At 50.9% G+C, this 22070-nt stretch overlaps 1 protein-coding gene and 1 pseudogene across 1 annotated transcript in view; both read left to right on the top strand.

Annotated features, from left to right (window-relative positions):
* Positions 1-22070, top strand: part of LOC142588660 (uncharacterized) — a gene marked incomplete at its 5' end in the record, with an annotated part of 133848 nt that overhangs the window by 85951 nt on the left and 25827 nt on the right.
* LOC142589135 (U2 spliceosomal RNA) lies at positions 7235-7413 on the top strand (annotated as a pseudogene).

Genomic DNA, 22070 nt, shown 5'->3' with positions numbered 1-22070 from the left:
TCTCCATCTGGTTCCATAGCTGGACAAAGGCGACTAGCAGCCTTGTGGTGATTAGCAAAATATGAATGCCTTCACTGGTGCGGGTCAATATCCGCTACCCCACATACATGACTTCGGCGCCCGTCTCGCAGGAACCAAAATATACAGCAATATCGATCTGATGGGCCCGTATCACCAAATTTCTGTGGAACCCAGCGACACTCCGAAGACAGCAACACTATGCCATTTAGCCTATTTGAATTTGCGCTTATGCATTACGATTTGAAGAATGCGGCACAAAATTTTCAGTTTCTTGGACGAGATTACGCGCGGCCTCCCTTTTATTTTCGTGTACCTTGACGAAATTTTCGTTGCAAATCGCACAGACTAAGATCGCAAAGAGCATGTTCGCCTTCTATTTCAGCGACTAGATGAACACGGCCTGCTCCTAGAGCCCCAGAAATGCATTTTCGGGGTTGAAGCCCTGCATTTTATCAGCCATCGCATTTCACCCCACCATATCAAACCACTGGAATCACGGGTGTGGGCAATTAAGGACTTACCCCATTCAACCTCCTTCTGAAATTTGCGTGAGTTTCGGGGGCTCATAAATTTTCGCAGGCGATTTATGCCATTTTTTTTAAAGTTATTCAGCCGCTTACCCACCTGCTGCGTCTCAACTCCAGAAAATGCCTACGTTCCGCTGGTTTTCGGAGCACGAACACTCCTTCCAGGAAGACAAAAGGCGGTTGGCGACTGCAGTGTTGCTGATTCATTCGTTGCCCGACGTGCCAACTCTTTTTATGGCAGGCGCGTCAACCACGGCAGTGGGCGCAGTACTGCAACAGCACGATGGCACACACCTAATGCCGCTCGGTTTTGTTTTCCTAGCGACTCAAACCTACAGAAGTTCGATATAGCACCTCTGGGAGGGAGATGTTGGCCAGCTATTGTACTGCCGAGCATTTTCGTTTTTTTCTTCAAGGCTGTAGCTTTTATATTCTGACCGACCGCTAAGCATCAACCTTCGTTTTGTAGAGCAAAACTTCCTCGTACTCAGAATGTGAGCTTCGGCAACTTTCCTTTATCTGCGAATTTTCTTCGGACATCCGTCATATCTTTGGGACCAAAAATCAGCTGAATCTCTGTAGCGCATAGACGCTGCGCCTGCTGGCCTTGTGGATTTCCTAGCACTAGCCTCCACCCAGCAACACGACTTCGAGCTGCGTCAATTGCGGGAAAAGGGCTCGTCGCTCCAGCTTGCAGAGTTTCCGCTTCGCTAGCCAACAAGATTGCTCAGCTGCGACACATCACAGGCAGCTCCTCGCCCGTTCGTGCCACATCGGTTGCGGCGGCCAATATTCCATTGACTGTGCGGGCTAAGCCAGCACGGCATCAGAGGGACGCAGACGCTTATCACAGACCGCTTTGTCTGGCCATGGCTCAGTAAAGATGCTCGAAGCTGAGCGAGAAGCTGCCAAGCCTGTTAAGCCGTGAAAGTGACCCGGTACACGCGTTCAGTGGTGGAGCCGTTTCGCCCACCAGATAAACATTTCGATCACGTGCGTTCGGACTTGGTGGGGCCTATTCTTCCCTGCCGAGGTTTCATGTACCTCCTCACGTGTGTCGACCGGGACACAAGGTGGCCTGAGGCGGTGCCGCTACAAGACATCCTGGTCGAAACCGTGGCAGAAGCATTTGTTGCTACGCGGGTGTCGCGGTACGGTTGCCGTTTGTGCATAACTAATGATCGAGGCCTGCAATTCCAAAGCTTGCTTTTTTCTGCCCAGGCGAGACTGCTCGGCACGCGCCTTCATAAGACCACGGCTTACCACTCGCAGATCAACGGCATCTCCAAAGTGTCTCCACTGAAAACTGAAGGCGCCATTGACTGCCATGGTTGACAGAGCACTTGGTGGAAAGGCTACCCGTAGTACTACTGGAGCTGCGAACAACAATCAGGGATGATCTCGGCGCCAGTGCAGCAGAGATGCTCTATGGCTCCGCAATCAACGTTCCAGGCCAGTTTTTCGGCACCCAGCAAGGCACTCCACCAGTGGCCGCGAAGCACTTAGAGAAGTGACATTTATGGCTCGACCAGCTTCGACCTTTAGCCCCCACATATAACCCGCGAGAAGCCTTTGTTTAGTTTTCCAACAACAATTGACACAACGACGCACGTCTTTATGCGGCACGACTCTATCAAGCCACTATTGGCTCCTTTCTATGAAATCCCTTTTCGTGTGGTTTCGCATTCAGAGAGAGCCTGGAAGATTGACGCTCGCGGAAAAGAAGAGACAGTGTGATGCGACCGCGTGAAACCAGCCTCTCTTGAATATTCACTCTTGATTCCTTCCGCCATTCACACCTAAGCCTCCGGCATTCTAGCAGGGGAGCCTTCGTAGCGACCATCCGTCGCCTTGCCCTGGGCGTGATTGCTCCTTGCTCCGGAAATCGACTTTACCTCGTCCTGCCTGGCCGTCGGGGTGGTTGTTCCCTGCTCTTTCTTGCAACCACCACGGCCACTTGTACCACCACGGCCACTCGGCAAACCTGATCTTACTTTTTAGTAAAGCCATTCGAATCTCCGTTCTCAGTAAAACCGTGAATTCCTTATCTCCCCTTAACCGATCTCCATACATGATACCTCACCCAAATATTTCAAATCCCCTTCTTCGTTCGTGGAGTACAGCCTTTGTGAATTCGGCTCTTGGCCCTTTCTTTTGGTGTAGATGGGTGCCCTTGCAATTATGACCGAGACGTTCTTGGTGAAGACTATGCTGGGGCAGACAAGTGGCACATGAGACAAAAACACAGACATCAGGGGGGGGATTTCGCCGGAAACGAGCTCTGAACGCACCTTGAGCCACAGCTAGCGGCAGAAGGACCCCATGAGACGTGCTATGTACAGGCTTTGTTTGGTCAGAAGAGTAGCACATAAGGCACAAGAACACAGGAAGGTCTGCAATTAGTCGCACACCATGCATGCAACTGTTTAATATATTGAATTCAGTACTTTCAGTTCGATTTACCAATGGGTTATTCGGCTTTGGGGACAAAAGAAGTTGCCGCGGACACGAAAAAATACAAAGCTACTCACTCACCCATGGCCACGAGTACAGGATAAAAAAATAAAGAACACACGTTCCGATAACACTCACTGTATTTCTTTCGTCATTGTGTATGCATAGGAATGGCCTGCTGCGAGTGCGCGGCGTTTCTCACACCCACCGTTGTACGTAATTTCCTTCATGTGAACGAACAACGCAAGAAAGGAAGACAAGCATTGGAACACGACAAGAAGTGATGCTTAGTTGCAACTGTATGTTTATTTCCGAAACAGCACCGGAGGGTCCTGACTGCCAATATGTAATGCAGGATCTAGTTCCGTAGCTTGTATCCGTTTGTAAGCTAATGAGCCGACTGTTATGTAACGATTGAGGCAGTGATGTTAAACGACTCAGCGGTATTGCAGTCGTCAGTCGCAGCAGAATCAGGCTCCTGTTTCGATGGGGACGTGTCTCGCATGGTTCACGACTGAAACCCAGCGTTAGGGCATACATCTCCACTCGCAAACACGTCGGTTCTCCCTAAGTTAAGTAACGCCAGATATCGAAGTGCAGTAAACTGGTTTTAGCACGAAATAAGCAACCAGGTTAAATCAAGGAACCAATAAATGTGAGGTCTTCCGTGCACGGGAACCTAACGGTAAAAGCTTTAGATCCAGGCCAGAGGCCACTTGGAAGGAAAACGATGCTGAACGTTATTTTACGTTTACGAAGGTTAAAGAAACAGAGTCAGTACTCAAGAGTACAATGTGTAATTAGGAATAACAATTTTCTACTCTTTATCATGTAATAAAAACATTTCGAAGATATGGAAGATAAGTATGGAAGAAAGTGTGTAGTCTGCTGCAGATTGGGAAGGATCCCACAACTTTCGCATTACGCGTGCGACGCTCCAGCAATTGAGCTACCGCAGCTACCGCAGCATGTTCCCCACCTGCGGCTAGTTGTTTTTCATCCACTTTCGTTTCCATGAAATTATCGTTTATTTATTTCATTTATTAGGCACAAATTAATTTCCGCTATGTTGTCCTTGGTGTTAGTGTTTGTTGGCTTCTTATGATATACAATTTATGTGTAATTTACAGGCCACCAAACTTAAATAAGGTGAACTTCAACTACTTTTGAATAAGTACTACAATAAAAAAGTACTTCGTCCTAATTGAAGATGTAAATATTCATGCAATGGATCCACAGAAGAGACGTAACTGCTTACCCAAGCGTACTTGCTGTATATAGCTTGCATTACGTAATTACCGAATAAACTAAAGAGGAGAACTTGGGCTCAAAGGTTGGAAAATCTTGTATAGACCATATTGTTGCGCGTTTGCCGAAGCAGTTTCACATATCTGGTGTAATTGTACACAACTTGCCTGATCATTATTTGTTGGCACTAGTGGTGATGGCGGATGACAATAAAAAATTTCGAAGCCCTCTCACTAGGAAAATTATTGAGAACACACATACTTTCGAACTAATTAAAAATATAACTAAAATGAAGTTTTGCAATTTGACCACATACGCTTGTACAGTTTTATAGGAAGCATGCGAGGCATATATAAAGGATCAAGTAAGAGTGAAAATAAGACAATGAAATCGTATTAAGAAGTGGGCCAGGAGCGAAATACTAGACTTGTGTCACTCAAATGACAAATCATGTCACACGCGCAGGAAAGAACCTGAAGACAGCAAACACGATATTAATATTGGTCTCCCAGAAATTTGGTAACTGACAAAATGAGTTAGCAACAAGGCGCTACTTATCCACTCCCGTTCTCAAATAATGAAAGCAACACAAAGAAAACCATATCACTAGCAAAAAACCTAATTGGCAGTTAGCGCCTTGTCCTGTCTTTGTTCCTTTTTAGTGTTCCGTCACTGCTGGCGCTTCATCTTTTGAAAGCTACGCAATAACTAGGCCCACAACGTGTTTTACTGCACGTAGAATACGCACACATGGACCATACGATACGAAAATGTTTCCCAAACCAGAGTGCACAATCGGTGCGAGATAAGTTTAATGACACCTTTCTGAATGCTGATGTGAAGCTAAGGGAGAAGAAAACAGAGATAAGGATAGAACATATGAACCTAAACGTATATGCGTGAACTAGGCCTATCTTCCGAACGTATAAGAGCAAGAGTAATGGGATACAATCCGCACCGTAAAATTATGGAAGCCTGCGGGTTGTGATATAATTTGTTTTCGCAACCTTTACTGCATCCTTAGTGAGCTGAAAAATGTTCTCGTAAAAATACTGCATGGGGTAATTCCATACCGGAGTGATACCGAAGAAAATGAAAATGCCGGTCGTCAGACTAGTTTGCAAAAGTCCAAAGTCCAAGTAAATGTGGCAACTATAGGGCAACATAGGTGGTATCTGCACTTGCTCACATCGTGTAAAATCACGTAGCATCAACTGTAGGATAGTTTTTCAAAAATACTCGCTAACTAGTTCTTTTAAATTTCTGTTTACAAGGGCGAAACCGCTATTTCTTTCCTGGAGCAATTTTCAGATTTCATCATTAGCTCAACTTAGAACAATGATGTGGTTTTAGCGCTCTTGTTAGTTATGACAAGAGCTTTTGACCCAACTGACCACAAATTAATGTTAAAAATTACGCATCAGGCTTGGGGGAACAATTTAACAAGTTCCTTGTGAAATATTTTTACGACAGGACGCAATGCGTCGAGGTAGAAGATATCTACAGCGATTTCAAGGTAATAAAATATAAGATACCTTAGAGAAATACGCTAGCTATTATATTCTTTAACATATACGTGTACGATCTTTCTCTTGTTAGCAACAAGGCTATTTCAGTACGCAGCCGGAACGTGCATCGCACGCGACACTCGTGACCAGGAAGCGGGATTCAGCCGTTCTCAAACTGATGCATGTTAAGTTCCGGAGTTGTTTCAACAAAACTTAATTTATTTTTATGAAGGACTACGTTTAGACGAACTGAAATTTGAGCGAGTTTGTAAGAATTCGCGCGTCCTGTCTGGTCTTTCATTCTTGCGTCCTTTGCGTTTAAGTCAAATACGTAAGTCTCAGTTACTGTGTTTTAAGAATGCCTACAGGATACTAACTGTGATGAGGCAAATTTTCCAGCATAGTTCTTCTTTCAAGCAATGCGTTTCTTGAGCATTAACTTCTGAGACTACTGTAAAATACTTGTGTTTAGTATTTGACCAACACCTTACATAGTACGGCGATATTCTTCACACTTGCAAAAAATTTTGTGCTGTATCAGCTTATTTGTGGAACCTGAGAGGCAAGGCTCCCATCAATGTGAAACTCAGTATAGGGGGTGATCATGTATATTTTTTCTGGAATTTTTAAATATCGCATGCGGCATATAGCACAATCCTCGTGTAACAGACGATTTTCAGGAAACTTTAAACTGATCACGTATAAGACATTCGCAGACTCATTACTACCAAATGACATGAATCAGTAAGACATTTTATCTAAAAAAAAATTGGGGAGCCGTACCGCTTTATGAAGGTGGATGACCAGCGAAGCTTTAGCACGTGACAAAGGGTACACGTATTCATTTTCATCAGTTGGTAATGGGCGTTCCGAAGGACAAGATGAAAATTTTACTATTCCCTACCATTGGGTAATGGTGGCGACGATAGCTTTGTGATCACTCTGATATACACGGATTGGTTTGGCTACAAACTTCGAATCTTGGCCACAGTGAAATCTATACACGAACGTTATTGCGTAGAATGACTTCGATTGGGGTGGCACTTCAAACCCAACTCTACTAGCACAAACTTAGTAAACGATGTTTTGTCTCATTTTGGAATGTCCACACTGAAGTCTGCGACGATGATCACAGGGGTTGTGTGTCCCCCCCCCCTCCCCCTTCACCCGCTAAACCACGAAAAGTGCATGGTCAAGAAATTTTCTACATCGCATTTGGATGCACCTATACAGATATATACACAGTGGATATCGCAATTCCGTCTCTCGTATGTACGGCACAGATATACCTCCTCACCCCTAGCCAGTGGCGTCGTCCTCTTGCGAGTCAGGGGAATGGCTGTACATACATTTTGTCCTTTGAATATATGATAACGCCTCCTGCTCGTGAGTTAATGTGCTGTTCACAAACGATTGCCGTATACCCATCGACTTTGAACAGTGGATTTTCATTTAATTTCATTTATCATTCTTATTATTACTGTCATCATCATTAGCATAATATTTATTATTATTATTATTATTATTATTATTATTATTATTATTATTATTATTATTATTATTATTATTATTATTGGCGGAGTGCTTGAGGCCTGCTTCACCTCCGCCGCGGGTCGGCCCACTACTGCACTAGTTCCAGGATCGGCCCAAATTTTTGCCTGCGGACAGGACAAATGTATTGGTGGGGGGGGGGGGTTACAAGCATACAGCTTCGCAGTAAACACACGTAATCAACTGCATACCTAAAATGTTAGTAATCAGCGTAATTTATAATGCAGCATAGGCGAAACCACTGTAGACATATATGAAGCGCAAGGTAACTGCAAGCAGATGAGATGTTTCATTATAGTCTGATGGAGAAGCACTGCATTTGTCATCGATATAAGGTGCCGGGTTTTAAGGTTACTCAATGAAAAACGGGAAGATATGTGACGCTACGAGTGTTTGCGACCTGTGGTAAAAACTTGGAAGACGCTTAAGTTTTGCCTTAGGGCGTGGAACACCATAGCGCTATCGGGTCCCATTGACTCCGACACCTAATATTGTGCGACACGGGTCCCGACAGGAAACAATGGCGGACCGATCCCAGCGGCAGTGCAGGGCACAGCAATGGTTCATACCCCGGTAAGCAAAGAAAAAGGGGTTTGTGTTTAGGCTTCCGCGCAACTGAATTATGTCCGTCTCGTATGTTCATATTACAGACCGACGCTGTCATGTTTGCAGGTTGGGTGAAAGTCTGACATTACGAATTTTCTGGGGGATATTACTTTGAGAAATTCAATGAGTTAAGTAATGCCTCTGCACCACGGGGATGGCCTGCGTGGTTTTGGTTGGCAGAGTTTTTTTTTTCTAACGGACAACGCTGCTGACGACAGACGCTGACACCGGATTTTCTGCGACACGGGGCTTTTAACGAGGTCGGGTTAAAAAACCCGGAAGTGCTAGGCGCCAATATTATTTAATAACCTCAGTGTCAACTTCTGTAACATAAGCTCAAAACAAAAGCTTACGAAAGATATTTACACGTGTACTTATCTTTATCGGGCAACCACGTTTCGCCGCCTAACAAATGTAATCGCACAGCGTGGGACGCGCCTGCATGTATCCGAGGTTTCTGGAAAGTTATCGATGCTTCTATCCGCTGTCTGTTTTCGCCGAACCTTACGTTATCTGATTTCATCACCTGACGCGAATGGTGTAGAACTTTGTGGAAGGCACTCGGGTCCGAACGATTAGTCTGGAACATTCGACGACTGCTCTATAAAAGCCGACGCGCTTGACCCGCTGATCAGATTTCCGACGATCGCCGACCGTGTTCGCCGCTATCGTTGTGCTATAAGTGTAGCCTGTTTTTGTGGGCACAGGTTCGCCCAATAAAAGCTAGTTTTGTATTCGACCGTATTGCTGCTTTCTTCACCGTCACTATCACGTGACATCTGGTGGAGGTGCTTGTGCGTTGATGCACCGAACGCCCCCGCAAAGCCGCGATCCAAGCCCGAAGCCCAAGGACAGAACCAAAGTCGCCCAAGACCAGCGTGCTAGCCGCAGACTGCAAGGACTGCCCCCAGAGCACGGACTTCTACCTGAGACGACAACGAAGATCGTGGCCAAGACAACCCCAATGGCTGCTCCAGCGTCCCCCAACCTTCCATGGAGCAGCGACTGAAAACCCGGAATGATGGCTGGGGACCTACGAACGGATCGCGACATTCAACAACTCGGACTCCGACGACAAGCTGCGGCATGTCTACTTCGCCTTAGAAGACGCCGCCAGAACGTGGTTTGAGAACAGGGAGTCGACCTTGACAGCGAGGGACCTGTTCCGTAGCGGCTTCCTGCGCACCTTTACAAGCGTCGTGCGCAAGGAAAGGGCCGAAGCTATGCTGGACGGCCGAGTACAGCTACCAAACGAGAACGTTGCCATCTTTACGGAAGAAATGAGCTGTTTGTTCCGCCACGCCGACCCGGATATGGCCGAGGAGAACAAAGTCCGCCTACTGATGCGTGGTGTAAAGGAGGAACTTTTCGCCGGAATGGTAAGAAGCCCACCGAAGACCGTCAAAGAAATGCAAGCGCTTAGACGAGCGGGGTACTCGCCGATCAGAACGCCAACGCCACCACCGCAGGCCGTGGCACCAGTGCAGCAAAACACAGAGGAGAAAAGCTTTAATGATGAAATCAGGAACTTCATGACTAGCGTGCAAAACCAAATGCAACAGATGCAAAATCAGATGCAACAAACGCAACAAAAGATAGCTCTGCAGGACCAGAGCTTCCGTAACTACGTCAAAAATCAAAACACGCAGAAAACCACTAATGACGCCAGGGATAGGCTATACAATGACAGGAGATTCGGATCAGAAACCCAAGGTACAAGCAACAACAGTAACAACGCAACATGGCAGGACAAAACCACCTAGAAGTATGGCACTGGAACTGCAGAGGGTACAAGCGCAAGCAAGGGCTCCTGCAACAGTTCATATCTACGCGAGAAAATCCACGCGATATAATCATGCTACAGGAAACCAATAATACCCCCGCACTCAGGGGCTACACGTGCCAGGAGAGTGGCCGCACCGCGACTCTCATAAGTAACAAAGTAGTAACCATAGCGCATAAAGAAATCGAGGACACCCAGATAGAACACGTGATCACGGAGGTGATTCCCAAAAGGAAAAGAAAGGCTAGAAGTACGTACATAGTAAACTTGTACAGCCCACCTAAACAGACAAAAGGAAACTTTATTAAACTTTTCGCGGAGGCCAAAAAATTGGCGGGACAAAACACCCTAATCATAGCGGGAGACTTTAACGCTAAAAGCCCGCGATGGGGCTATAAAACGGAAGACAAGAAGGGACGAGGCATCTGCACGGCGGCAGAAAACACCGGGTGCGAGCTGCTAACCGATGAAAACCAGCCGACTAGACAGGGAAATAGCGTCAGTCCAGACACGTGTCCCGACCTAACCTTTATCAGGGGCGCCAAGCAGGCAGAGTGGGAGAACCTGCTCGAGAACCTTGGCAGCGACCACCACATAATACGAGTCAGCACGGTGGCAGACAATGTCAAGAGGAAAATTGGTACGGCTCGGCTGACGGATTGGGACGCCTTTAGAGCACACTGTCGACAGCTAAAGGGTAACATTACCTCGGTTGAAGAGTGGAGCCAGCAACTCAAGCAAATTCAGAAAATGTACACGCAAGAAGTGCATAGAACCGAACAAACACCGGAGGTAGACAAGCGGCTCCTCAGGCTCTGGGAGGCTAGAAGCGGGCTCACCAAGAGATGGAAAAGGCAAAAGCTAAATAAGAAGCTAAAGAAGAAGATAGCGGACATCACTAGGCAGACGGAGGAGTACGCGACGCAGCTGGCCAGACAGGGGTTGCAACAGTTTAGCAACTCGCTGAACGGGACCCTAAGTACGGCCAAAACGTGGCGCATCCTCAAGGCCCTATTGGACCCTAGCAAGAACAAGTCCGAAAGCGGCAAATCGATCCAAAGACTGGTCCACCAGTACGAAGGTTCCGAAGAGCAGCTCCTGAAAGAAGTCCGAGAAAAATGCTACGGGAAAGACCAAATCGAAGGTTACAAAGGAGATTATCTCGGTGAGGAAAACCCGAAAATGGACCGACCCATCACGAGAGAGGAGGTCACCGAGGCCGTGAGAGCGGCCACCAAGAATACAGCGGCGGGAGCGGACAAGATTCGAAACTCGCTCATAAGAAACCTCAGCGACGAGGCAGTCGATCAGCTGACGTCGTACCTCAACACGCTCTGGCAAGAGGGGAAGGTACCGGCGGAATGGAAACACGCCATCGTGGTCATGATACCCAAGCCGGGCAAGAAACTACAGATCGAGAATCTCAGGCCGATCTCGCTTACGTCGTGCCTGGGAAAACTGTATGAGAGAATAGTCACCAGAAGGATCCAGCAGCACCTGGAGAACGGGAGGTGGTACCCTGACAGCATGTATGGCTTCAGGGCCAACCTATCGACGCAGGACGTCCTCCTGCAACTCAAAGAGGAGGTACTCGACACAATGCCCAAGGCGGGTGAAAACGTTGTGATGGCGCTCGACATCAAAGGCGCCTTCGACAACGTCAGCCACGCGGCCATAATGGAGGGCCTCAACAACACCAACTGCGGAAGGAAAGTACACGACTACGTCAAGGACTTCCTAACCGACAGAACGGCAACGGTAGGGCTGGGGGAGTTTAGGAGCGACACCTTCTCCACACCGTGTAAAGGCACACCCCAAGGCTCCGTGATATCGCCCGTGCTATTTAATGTGGCGATGATCGGCCTGGCAAAACGACTCGGCGAGATTTAGGGCATCCAACACGCGATGTACGCGGACGACGTCACGGTTTGGGTCACGTAGGGTTCACTGGGAGAAAAACAAGACAAGCTACAAGAAGCTGCGCGCTGTGTCGAAAAGTACACCAGAGAGAGGGGACTGGTATGCTCCACAGAAAAATCCGAATTACTGAGAGTAGGTAGACACCCCACCCAAGCAACGCTGGAAGTAACGCTTGATGGTCAAAACATCCCGGAAAAGAATATGATCAAAATCCTGGGCATGTGGCTACAGGGCAGCAGAAAATGCAGCCACACCATCAACCTGCTAAGCAAAGTGACGGAGCAGGTGGGCCGGATGATCAACAGGGTCTCCCAAAAAAGATACGGCATGAAAGAGGAAGACACACTCAAACTCGTCGGCAGCCTGGTCGTCAGCCGAGTCATCTACTCGCTACCGTACCACGCGATGACCAAAGGAGAGAGGGAACAGGCGGACACGATAATCAGGAAAGCATACAAGACGGCTCTCCATCTGCCAAAAAACACTTCAAACGAAAAACTGCTCCAACTGGGCATCAGCAACACTTTCAGCGAACTGGCGGAAGCCCTGCTTGTAACGCAAAAAGCCAGACTCAAAAGCACCCCTGCAGGGAGAGCGCTCCTGACTAGGCTGGGACGGGACACGAGTGGACACGTAGATAGATACGCAGACGTGCCCGACGGCTTAAGAAAAACAATAAGCGTTAGGCCAGTACCTAAGAACATGGACCCCAACCTCCACGAGAGCAGAAGGCAGGCGCGAGCCGAATACGTGGAAAAGACACTCGCGCTACTAGAGAACACGGTGTACACGGATGCTGCCACGTACCCGCGAGAAGGGAAGCGCACGGCCACGGCGGTGGTGGTGGACGGCGACGGGAATCTGATCACATGTGCGACGGCAAAGGCAGCCGACACAGCGGAGGCCGAAGAAATTGCCGTGGCGCTGGCGGCAGTAGAAGGATATAGGACAGGCAGGCCTCTAAACATCTTAACAGACTCAAAGGAAGCGTGCAGAAATTACACGAGGGGCAGGATTAGCAAAGCCGCCCTCAGAATTCTTGGCGGAGCCAACTTCGCCGAGAGGAACGTTACGCACAAGTTAATTTGGATTCCGGCCCACGCAGGCATACAGGGTAACGAAAGGGCAGACAGCCTAGCTCGAGAGACCACGTGCCGAGCAGAGCAGTCGCGCGCCCCGGAGTATCACCCACACGCTTGTGAGGGAGGATACACAGAAATCTTAAACTTATACAGAGGGACGAGAGCCAAATATCCCCCACCCCACAAAGCTATAACGCAGGAGGAAGCAACGAGTTGGCGCAGATTGCAGACAAACTCCTTCCCAAATTTATACATCCTAAACAAAATGTACCCAACACAATACAGAGACACCTGCCCATGGTGCGGGGCCACACCCACACTATACCATGTCACATGGGAATGTAAACACAATAAATCATTCCACCAACACAATAACCCGAGTGCGGAGCAATGGGAGAGTCGGCTTACCAGCTGCGAGCTCACGGCCCAAAGGGCCTTAGTGCAGCACGCTAGTCAGGTAGCTAGGCTCAGTGGAGCCCTGGAATAGGGGCCCACCCTTGCTGGAAGAGGCTCCAAGTCGCCGGCGCCCAAGACGACCGAGACCTCGAGACGCTAAATCCTTGAAGGAACCAAAATAAAGTTTCTCTCTCTCTCTCTCTCTCGTGAGGCGATGAACATTGAGAAGACACTCGAGATCCGAAACCGGCAATTCGATCGCCGCACGAACTCTACAAACTAAGCCGGGTTTCAATCACTCGCTACCGACGATCTGAGCGAGACTATCAGAGCGGTCGTACGGGAGGAGCTGCAGAAGTTCTACACAAGGACGCAGTCCCAAGTGGATCCAATCGCTGAAATCGTCAAAGAAGAGGTTCAGCGTTCGCTTGGAGTCCCTGAGGTGCAGCCACGATTACCGCAACCTCAACCGGAAGCGATGACCTACGCCGCCGTCGCCCGCCGTCAAGGTCCCCCTACGCGACAACGACAGGGCCCTGTAACGCCACAATTCCGTCGTCGACTGCCGCCGCCGCCGCCAGCACGCCCAGCCGTCACCCAGCGCAGCTACGCGAGGAAGACGGACATTTTGCGAGCCCCCGACGACCGCCCGCTCTGCTTCCACTGCGGCAAAGCCGGCCATGTGTACTGCCGATGCGCATACCGCGACCTGGGATTGCGAGGGTTCGCCGTCGATGCACCGCACCCTCGGGAAGGTGAACGCTCTCGTGACATCGCCGACTACCTCGCCGCTACTCAGTGGAGCCTTCGACGGCCGTCCCGTTCGCCGTCACCAGGCCGCTACCTGTCGCCGCAGCGCCGACCACACACTGGCCCAGCCCGGGGTCGGTGTGTGGTCGCAGCAACCGATGGAGGTGCGGTAGCTATTCGTCGAACTGACGAAGATCCTCCGCCGCCTACGAAAACGACAAAGAGTCCATCTCTACGCCATAATAACGACACGCCGCCGTCCCGACGAAGTCAGGAAGCCAAGACTACACCGACGAAAGACGACTTGACGACGGGACGTTCCAGCTTCAGTTCAACACGACGCAGCCGTGATCCGACGCCAAGAGCTAATTGCAATGCCAGACAAAGAACCACCGACCTCGACGTACTTCTCGACTGCCACGCAGTCACCGCTTTAGTGGACACAGGAGCCGATTACTCCGTCATGAGTGGACCCATCGCCGCGCAGTTGAAGAAAGTTAAAACTGCATGGGAAGGCCCTCATATTCGGACCGCTGGAGGATCGCTAGAGGACACCTCATCACGCCGACTGTAATCTGCACGGCAAGAATAACCGTTCATGACTGGACTTACCCTGCCACCTTCGTTATCCTCCAACAGTGTTCACGAGACGTCATTCTCGGTATGGACTTCCTGGACCAACATGGCGCAATCATCGACCTGAAGTCGAAGTCAATAATGCTGTCGGAAGACAAAGCGATGCCGCCGGAGAGGCATCGTAGTCACCACGCCTTGAGTGTGCTCGAAGATCAAGTGAGCATCCCGCCGCGCTCCAGCATTATTATTTCCGTCGGCACTGAAACACCCGCTGACGTAGAAGGCGTCATCGAGGCCGACCAGCATCTACTGCTCGACCGTGAAATTTGCGTCGCAAGAGGGATCGCTCGACTCGACGGAGGGAAAGCGGAAGTTATGCTAAGCAACTTCAGCCAGGAGTTCAAGCACATCAACAAGGGCACGACGATCGCGTACATCGAAGAAAATCTGGAAACCAGCCATGCCTTTGTCCTCTCGGATTCAGCCGCATCTTCCCCGATGAGCATTGTCCCCGAACCAGACTTCGACGTGAATCCAAGTCTTCCTATGAGTAAGCAGCAACAGCTCAGAAGTCTTCTCCGACGATACAAAGACTGCTTTTCGACGTCATCGAGGATTAGACAAACACCAGTTGCAAAGCATCGCATAATAACCGAAGAGAGCGCTCGACCACTCCGCCAGAGCCCTTACCGAGTTTCGACGCGAGAACGTGAAGCTATTAGGCAACAAGTCGACGAAATGCTGCGCGACGACATCATCCAGCCGTCGAAAAGCCCGTGGGCCTCTCCAGTAGTCCTGGTAAAGAAAAAGGACGGAACCCTACGCTTCTGCGTCGATTATCGTCGACTGAACAAGATCACGAAGAAGGATGTGTACCCCCTTCCACGGATAGACGACGCATTGGATCGGCTCTGCAACGCTAAATACTTCTCGTCGATGGACCTCAAGCCTGGCTACTGGCAAATAGAAGTCGATGAGAGAGATCGCGAAAAGACTGCCTTCATCACGCCAGACGGCCTCTACGAGTTCAAGGTCATGCCATTCGGACTGTGCTCGGCGCCTGCAACGTTTCAGCGCGTCATGGACACGGTGTTAGCCGGACTGAAGTGGCAGACGTGCCTTGTCTACCTGGATGACGTCGTTGTCTTCGTCGGAAATTTCGACGATCACCTTAGGCGGCTTGCGACAGTGTTAGAAGCCATCAAGTCATCAGGGCTCACTCTGAAGCCGGAAAAGTGCCGCTTCGCTTACGATGAGCTTTTGTTCCTAGGCCACGTGATCAGCAAATCATGAGTACGCCCCGACCCACAGAAGACAGCTGCCATCGCAAAGTTCCCGCAGCCAACCGACAAGAAGGCAGTGCGCAGATTCCTTGGCATGTGTGCCTACTATAGGCGCTTTGTCAAGGTCTTTTCACGCATCGCGGAGCCGCTAACACGTCTAACCAAATGTGATGTCGCGTTAAAGTGGAAAACGCCGCAGGCCAAGGCATTTCAAGAACTCAAACGACGCATGCAGTCGCCGCCAGTACTTGCACACTTCGACGAGGACGCTGATACCGAAATCCACACTGACGCCAGTAGCCTAGGCCTCGGTGCCGTCCTAGTCCAGAGGAAAGAAGGACTTGAAAGGGTGATATCGTATGCTAGCCGGTCGCTGTCAAAAGCGGAAAGCAAATATTCTACGACTGAAAAGGAATGCCTCGCCATCATTTGGGCTACAGCTAAATTCCGCCCTTACCTCTATGGCAGGCCATTCAAAGTCGTCAGTGACCATCACGCATTGTGTTGGCTAGCTAACTTAAAGGACCCTTCAGGACTGCTGGCACGGTGGAGCCTCAGACTACAAGAATATGACGTCATGGTAATATACAAGTCCGGAAGGAAACACTTCGACGCCGACTGCTTATCGCGCGCCCCCATCGATCCCCCGCCGCAGGACGACGAGGACGACGACGCCTTCCTTGGGATAATAAGCGCGGAAGACTTCACTAAACAGCAACGAGCCGACCCGGAGCTAAAAGGCCTCATCGAGTATTTGAAAGGGAACACCGACGTTGTCCCTAGGGCATTTAAACGCGCGTTGTCTTCGTTCACGCTAAAAAACAACCTGCTCGTGAAGAAGAACTTCTTACCAGTCCGCGCCGGCTACCTTCTTGTTGTACCGTCAGCGCTGCGTCCAGAAATACTGCACGCCCTACACGACGATCCAACCGCTGGGCACTTCGGATTCTCCCGGACGCTGTCGAGAATACAGGAAAGGTATTACTGGCCGCGTCTGACCGCCGACGTCGCCCGTTACGTCAAGACATGCCGAGACTGTCAACGACGCAAGACACCACCAACAAGGCCAGCAGGATTACTACAGCCAATCGAACCTCCTCGCCTACCATTCCAGCAGATTGGGATGGATTTGTTGGGACCGTTTCCGATATCAACATCCGGGAATAAGTGGATCGTCGTGGCGACGGACTATCTCACCCGTTTTGCTGAAACTAAAGCTCTACCAAAAGGCAGCGCAGCCGAAGTGGCGAAATTTTTCGTGGAGAACATCCTGCTGCGACATGGTGCCCCAGAAGTCCTCATCACCGACAGAGGAACGGCTTTTACAGCAGAGCTCACCCAAGCCATTCTGCAGTACAGCCAGACAAGCCACAGGAGGACAACTGCCTACCATCCGCAGACGAATGGTCTCACGGAGCGCCTGAACAAGACCCTCGCCGACATGCTAGCAATGTACGTCGACGTCGAACACAAGACGTGGGACGTGATCCTGCCGTACGTAACCTTTGCGTATAACACGGCGGTGCAAGAAACAACGCAGATCACTCCGTTTAAGCTGGTTTACGGCAGGAACCCGACGACGACGCTTGACGCCATGCTGCCGCACGTAACTGACGAAGAGAATGTTGACGTCGCTAGCTATCTCCAGCATGCCGAAGAAGCCCGCGAGCTCGCCCGCCTGCGAATCAAGAGCCAGCAGAGGACCGACAGCCGGCACTACAACCTCCGACGACGCTTCGTCGAGTACCAACCTGGCGACCGTGTTTGGGTCTGGACCCCGATACGCCGACGAGGAGTCAGTGAGAAACTACTCCGACGCTATTTCGGACCCTACAAGGTCATCCGACGTATTGGCTCTCTGGACTATGAGGTCGTGCCAGACGGCATTTCCCATTCACAGCGGCGCCGCCCGCGATCTGAAGTGGTCCACGTGGTGCGCCTTAAACCCTTTTACGGACGCTGACTAACTTCACCGTTTTTGTTCTTTTCTTTGCTACGAGTGCTTTTGTTTATTACCTTCGTTTGTTTGCAGCATCGGGTCGATGCTTTTTAAGAGGGGGGTACTGACACGTGTACTTATCTTTATCGGGCGACCACGTTTCGCCGCTTAACAAATGTAATCGCACAGCGAGGGACGCGCCGGCATGTATCCAACGTTTCTGGAAAGTTATCGATGCTTCTACCCGGCTGTCTGTTGTCGCCGAACCTTGTGTTATCTGATTCCATCGCGTAACGCGAATGGTGTAGAACATTGTGGAAGGCACGCGGGTCCCAACGATTAGTCTGGAACAGTCGACGACTGCTCTATAAAAGCCGACGCACTTGACCCGCTGATCAGATTTTCGACGATCGCCGACCGTGTTCGCCGCTATCGTTGTGCTTAAGTGTAGCCTGTTTTGTGGGCACAGGTTCGCCCAATAAAAGTTAGTTTTGTCGTTCACAGTATTGCTACTGTGTTCTTTGAAGTCACGACCACGTGACATCTGGTGGAGGTGCTGGGTACCGATCCCAGTACCTCTCGCAGATGTCACGTGGTCGTGATTTCAAAGAACAGGGAGTCGACCTTGACGACATGGGACCTCTTTCGTACCGGCTTCCTGCGCACCTTTACGAGCGTCGTGCGCAAGGAAAGGGCCGAAGCCATGCTGGACGCCCGAGTGCCGCTGCCTAACGAGAACGTTGCCATCTTCACGGAAGAAATGAAACGTCTGTTCCGCCATGCCGACCCGGATATGCCCGAGGAGAAGAAAGTCCGCCTTCTCATGCGTGGTGTGAAGGAAGAACTTTTCGGCGCAATGATACGAAGCCCACCGAAGACCGTAGAAGAGTTCCTTCGCGAGGCCACCAACATCGAGAAGACACTCGAAATGCGGAACCGGCAATTCAACCGCCGTACAAGCTCTACCCACTACGCAGGAATTCAATCACTGGCCACGGACGATCTGCGCGAGACCATCAGGGCCATAGTGCGCGAAGATCTGCGCAAGGTCTTGCCTTCGTCGCAGCCTCAAGTGGCCTCGATCGCCGACATCGTTAAAGAAGAGGTGCACCGATCGTTTGGAGTTCCTGAGGTGCAACCAGAATCACCGCAGCCCAAGCCGGAAGCGATGACCTACGCCGCCGTCGCACGCCGTCAAGGCCCCCCTCCGCGACCGCGCCAGGGCCCTGTGACGCCGCAATTCCGTCGTCCGCCGCTGCCGACGCCAGCACGCCCACCCGTCGCCCAGCGCACCTACGCGAGGAAGACGGACATTTGGCGAGCCCCCGACCACCGCCCGCTCTGCTATCACTGCGGAGAAGCCGGCCATGTGTACCGCCGATGCCCATACCGCGACTTGGGCCTGAGAGGGTTCGCCGTCAACGCGCCGCGTCCACAGCTTGGAGAGCGCCCACGCGATATCGCCGATTACCTCGCCGCTACTCAGTGGAGCTCTCGAGACCGTCGCGTTCGCCATCACCAGGCCGCTACCTGTCGCCGCAGCGCCGAACATACACCGGCCCAGCCCGGGGCCGCTCTGCGAGCCCATATCCGGAAAACTAAAAGCAGCAACCGATGGAGGTGCGGTTGCTGTTCGTCGAACTGACGAAGATCCACCGCCGCCGACGAAGACACCGAAGAAACTACCTCGACGACACAACGACGACACAGCGCCGTCCCAACGGTCAGGAAGCCAAGACTACACCGACGAAAGACGACATGACGACGCGACGTTCCAGCTTCAGTTCAACGCGACGCAGCCGTGATCCGACGCCAAGACCCAACTGCAACGCCAGACAAAGAACCACCGACCTCGACGTACTTCTCGACGGCCATGCAGTCACTGCCTTAGTCGACACAGGGGCCGATTACTCCGTAATGAGTGGACACATCGCCGCCCAGTTGAAGAAGGTTAAGACTGCATGGAAGGGCCCCCAAATTCGGACCGCAGGAGGACACCTCATTACGCCGACTGGAATCAGCATGGCAAGAATTACCGTTCATGACCGGACTTACCCTGCCACCTTCGTTGTCCTCCAACAGTGTTCACGAGACGTCATTCTCGGCATGGACTTCATGAATCAACATGGCGCAGTCATCGACCTGAAGTCGAAATCGATAACTCTGTCACAAGATCAAGCAATACCGCCGGAGAGCTGTCATAGTCACCACGCCTTGAGTGTGCTCGAAGATCAAGTGAGCATCCCGCCGCGCTCCAGCATTGTTATTTCGGTCGGCACCGAAACAGCCGCTGACGTAGAAGGCGCCATCGAAGGCGACCAACGTCTACTGCTAGACCGTGAAATTTGCGTCGCAAGAGGAATCGCTCGACTGCATGCAGGGAAAAGCGATGTGCTGCTGACAAACTTCAGCCGAGAGTTCAAGCACATGAATAAGGGCACGACGATCGCGTACATCGAGGAAATTCTGGAAGCCAGTAACGCGTTTGTCCTCTCGGATTCCGCCGCATCTACCCCGACGAGCATGGTTCCCGAACCAGACTACGACATTAATCCAAGTCTCCCCGTGATTAAGCAACAGCAGCTGAGAAGTCTGCTCCGACGTTACAAAGGCTCCTTTTCGACGTCATCGAGGATTCGACAAGCACCAGTCGCCAAGCATCGCATAATCACCGAGGAGTGCGCTCGACCACTCCGCCAGAACCCTACCGAGTTTCGCCGCAAGAACGTAAAGGTATAAGAGAACAAGTCTACGAAATGCTGCGCGACGACGTCATCCAGCCGTCGAAAAGCCCGTGGGCATTCCTTGTTGTCCTGGTGAAAAAAAAGGACGGAACCCTACGTTTCTGCGTCGATTATCGTCGTCTGAACAAGATCACAGAGAAGGACGTATACCCCCTCCCACGGATAGACGACGCATTGGATCGGCTCTGCAACGCTAAATACTTCTCGTCGGTGGACCTGAAGTCTGGCTATTGGCAAATAGAAGTCGACGAAAGAGATCGCGAAAAGACCGCCTTCATCACCCCACACGGCCTCTACGCGTTCAAGGTTATGCCATTTGGACTGTGCTCGGCGCCTGCGACGTTCCAACGCGTGGTGGACACGGTTTTATCAGGATTGAAGTGGCAGACCTGTCTCGTTTACTTGGATGACGTCGTTCTCTTAGCGGGAAATTTCGACGATCACCTTAGGCGGCTTGCAACAGTACTAGAGGCCATCAAGTCATCAGGGCTTACTCTGAAGCCAGAAAAGTGCCGCTCCGCTTACGATGAGCTTCTGTTCCTAGGTCACGTCATCAGCAAGTCTGGAGTCGGCCCCGACCAGCAGAAGACAGCTGCCATTGCAAAGTTCCCGCAGCCCATCGACAAGAAGGCAGTGCGTAGATTTCTTGGCATGTGTGCCTACTACAGGCGATTTGTCAAGGACTTTTCACGCATCGCTGAGCCGCTGACAAAGCTAACTAAATGTGACGTCGAGTTCAAGTGGGAAACGCCGCAGGCCGACGCATTTCAAGAACTCAAACGACGCATGCAGTCGCCGCCCGTACTTGCGCACTTCGACGAGCACGCCGATACCGAAATACACACTGACGCCAGTAGCCTAGGCATCGGTGCCGTCCTAGTCCAGAGAAAAGATGGACATGAACACGTGATAGCTTACGCTAGCCGGTCGTTATCAAAAGCGGAAGGCAATTAAAAAAGAATGCCTCCCCATCGTTTGGGCTACAGCGAAATTTCGCCCTTACCTCTATGGCAGGTCATTCAATGTGGTCAGCGACCATCACGCGTTGTGTTTTCTAGCTAACATAAAGGACCCTTCAGGACGGCTGGCACGGTGGAGCCTCAGACTACAAGAATACGACATCACTGTAACAAGTCCGGACGAAAACACTCAGATGCCGATTGCCTATCACGCGCCCCCACTGACCCGCCGCCGCAACATGACGAGGATGACGACGCCTTTCTTGGCATAATAAGCGCGGAAGACTTCGCCGAACAACAACGAGGGGACCCGGGGCATAAGCCCGAGTCGAGTATTCCGAAGGGCACACCGATGTTGTCCCTAGGGCATTTAAGCGTGGATTATCTTCGTTCACGCTTCAAAACAACCTACTCGTGAAGAAGAACTTCTCACCAGTCCGCGCCAACTACCTTCTTGTTTTTCCGCCGGCGCTGCGTCCAGAAGTACCGCACGCCCTTCATGACCATACGACCGCTGGGCACCTCGGTTTTTCCCGGAGGCTATCGAGGATGCAAGAAAGCTTTTACTGGCCGCACCTAACCGCCGATGTCGCCCGTTACGTCAAGACATGCCGAGATTGTCAGCGACGCAAGACACCACCGACAAGGCCAGCGGGATTACTACAGCCGATCAAGCCTCCTTACCGACCTTTTCTGCAGATCGGGATGGACTTGTTAGCACCG

The sequence above is a fragment of the Dermacentor variabilis genome, chromosome 7 (genome assembly GCF_050947875.1).
Source record: "Dermacentor variabilis isolate Ectoservices chromosome 7, ASM5094787v1, whole genome shotgun sequence".
In the NCBI taxonomy this organism is placed as follows: domain Eukaryota; kingdom Metazoa; phylum Arthropoda; class Arachnida; order Ixodida; family Ixodidae; genus Dermacentor; species Dermacentor variabilis.
The sequence above is the reverse complement of the archived record's forward strand: the minus strand, read 5'-3'. Positions and strand labels throughout refer to the sequence as shown.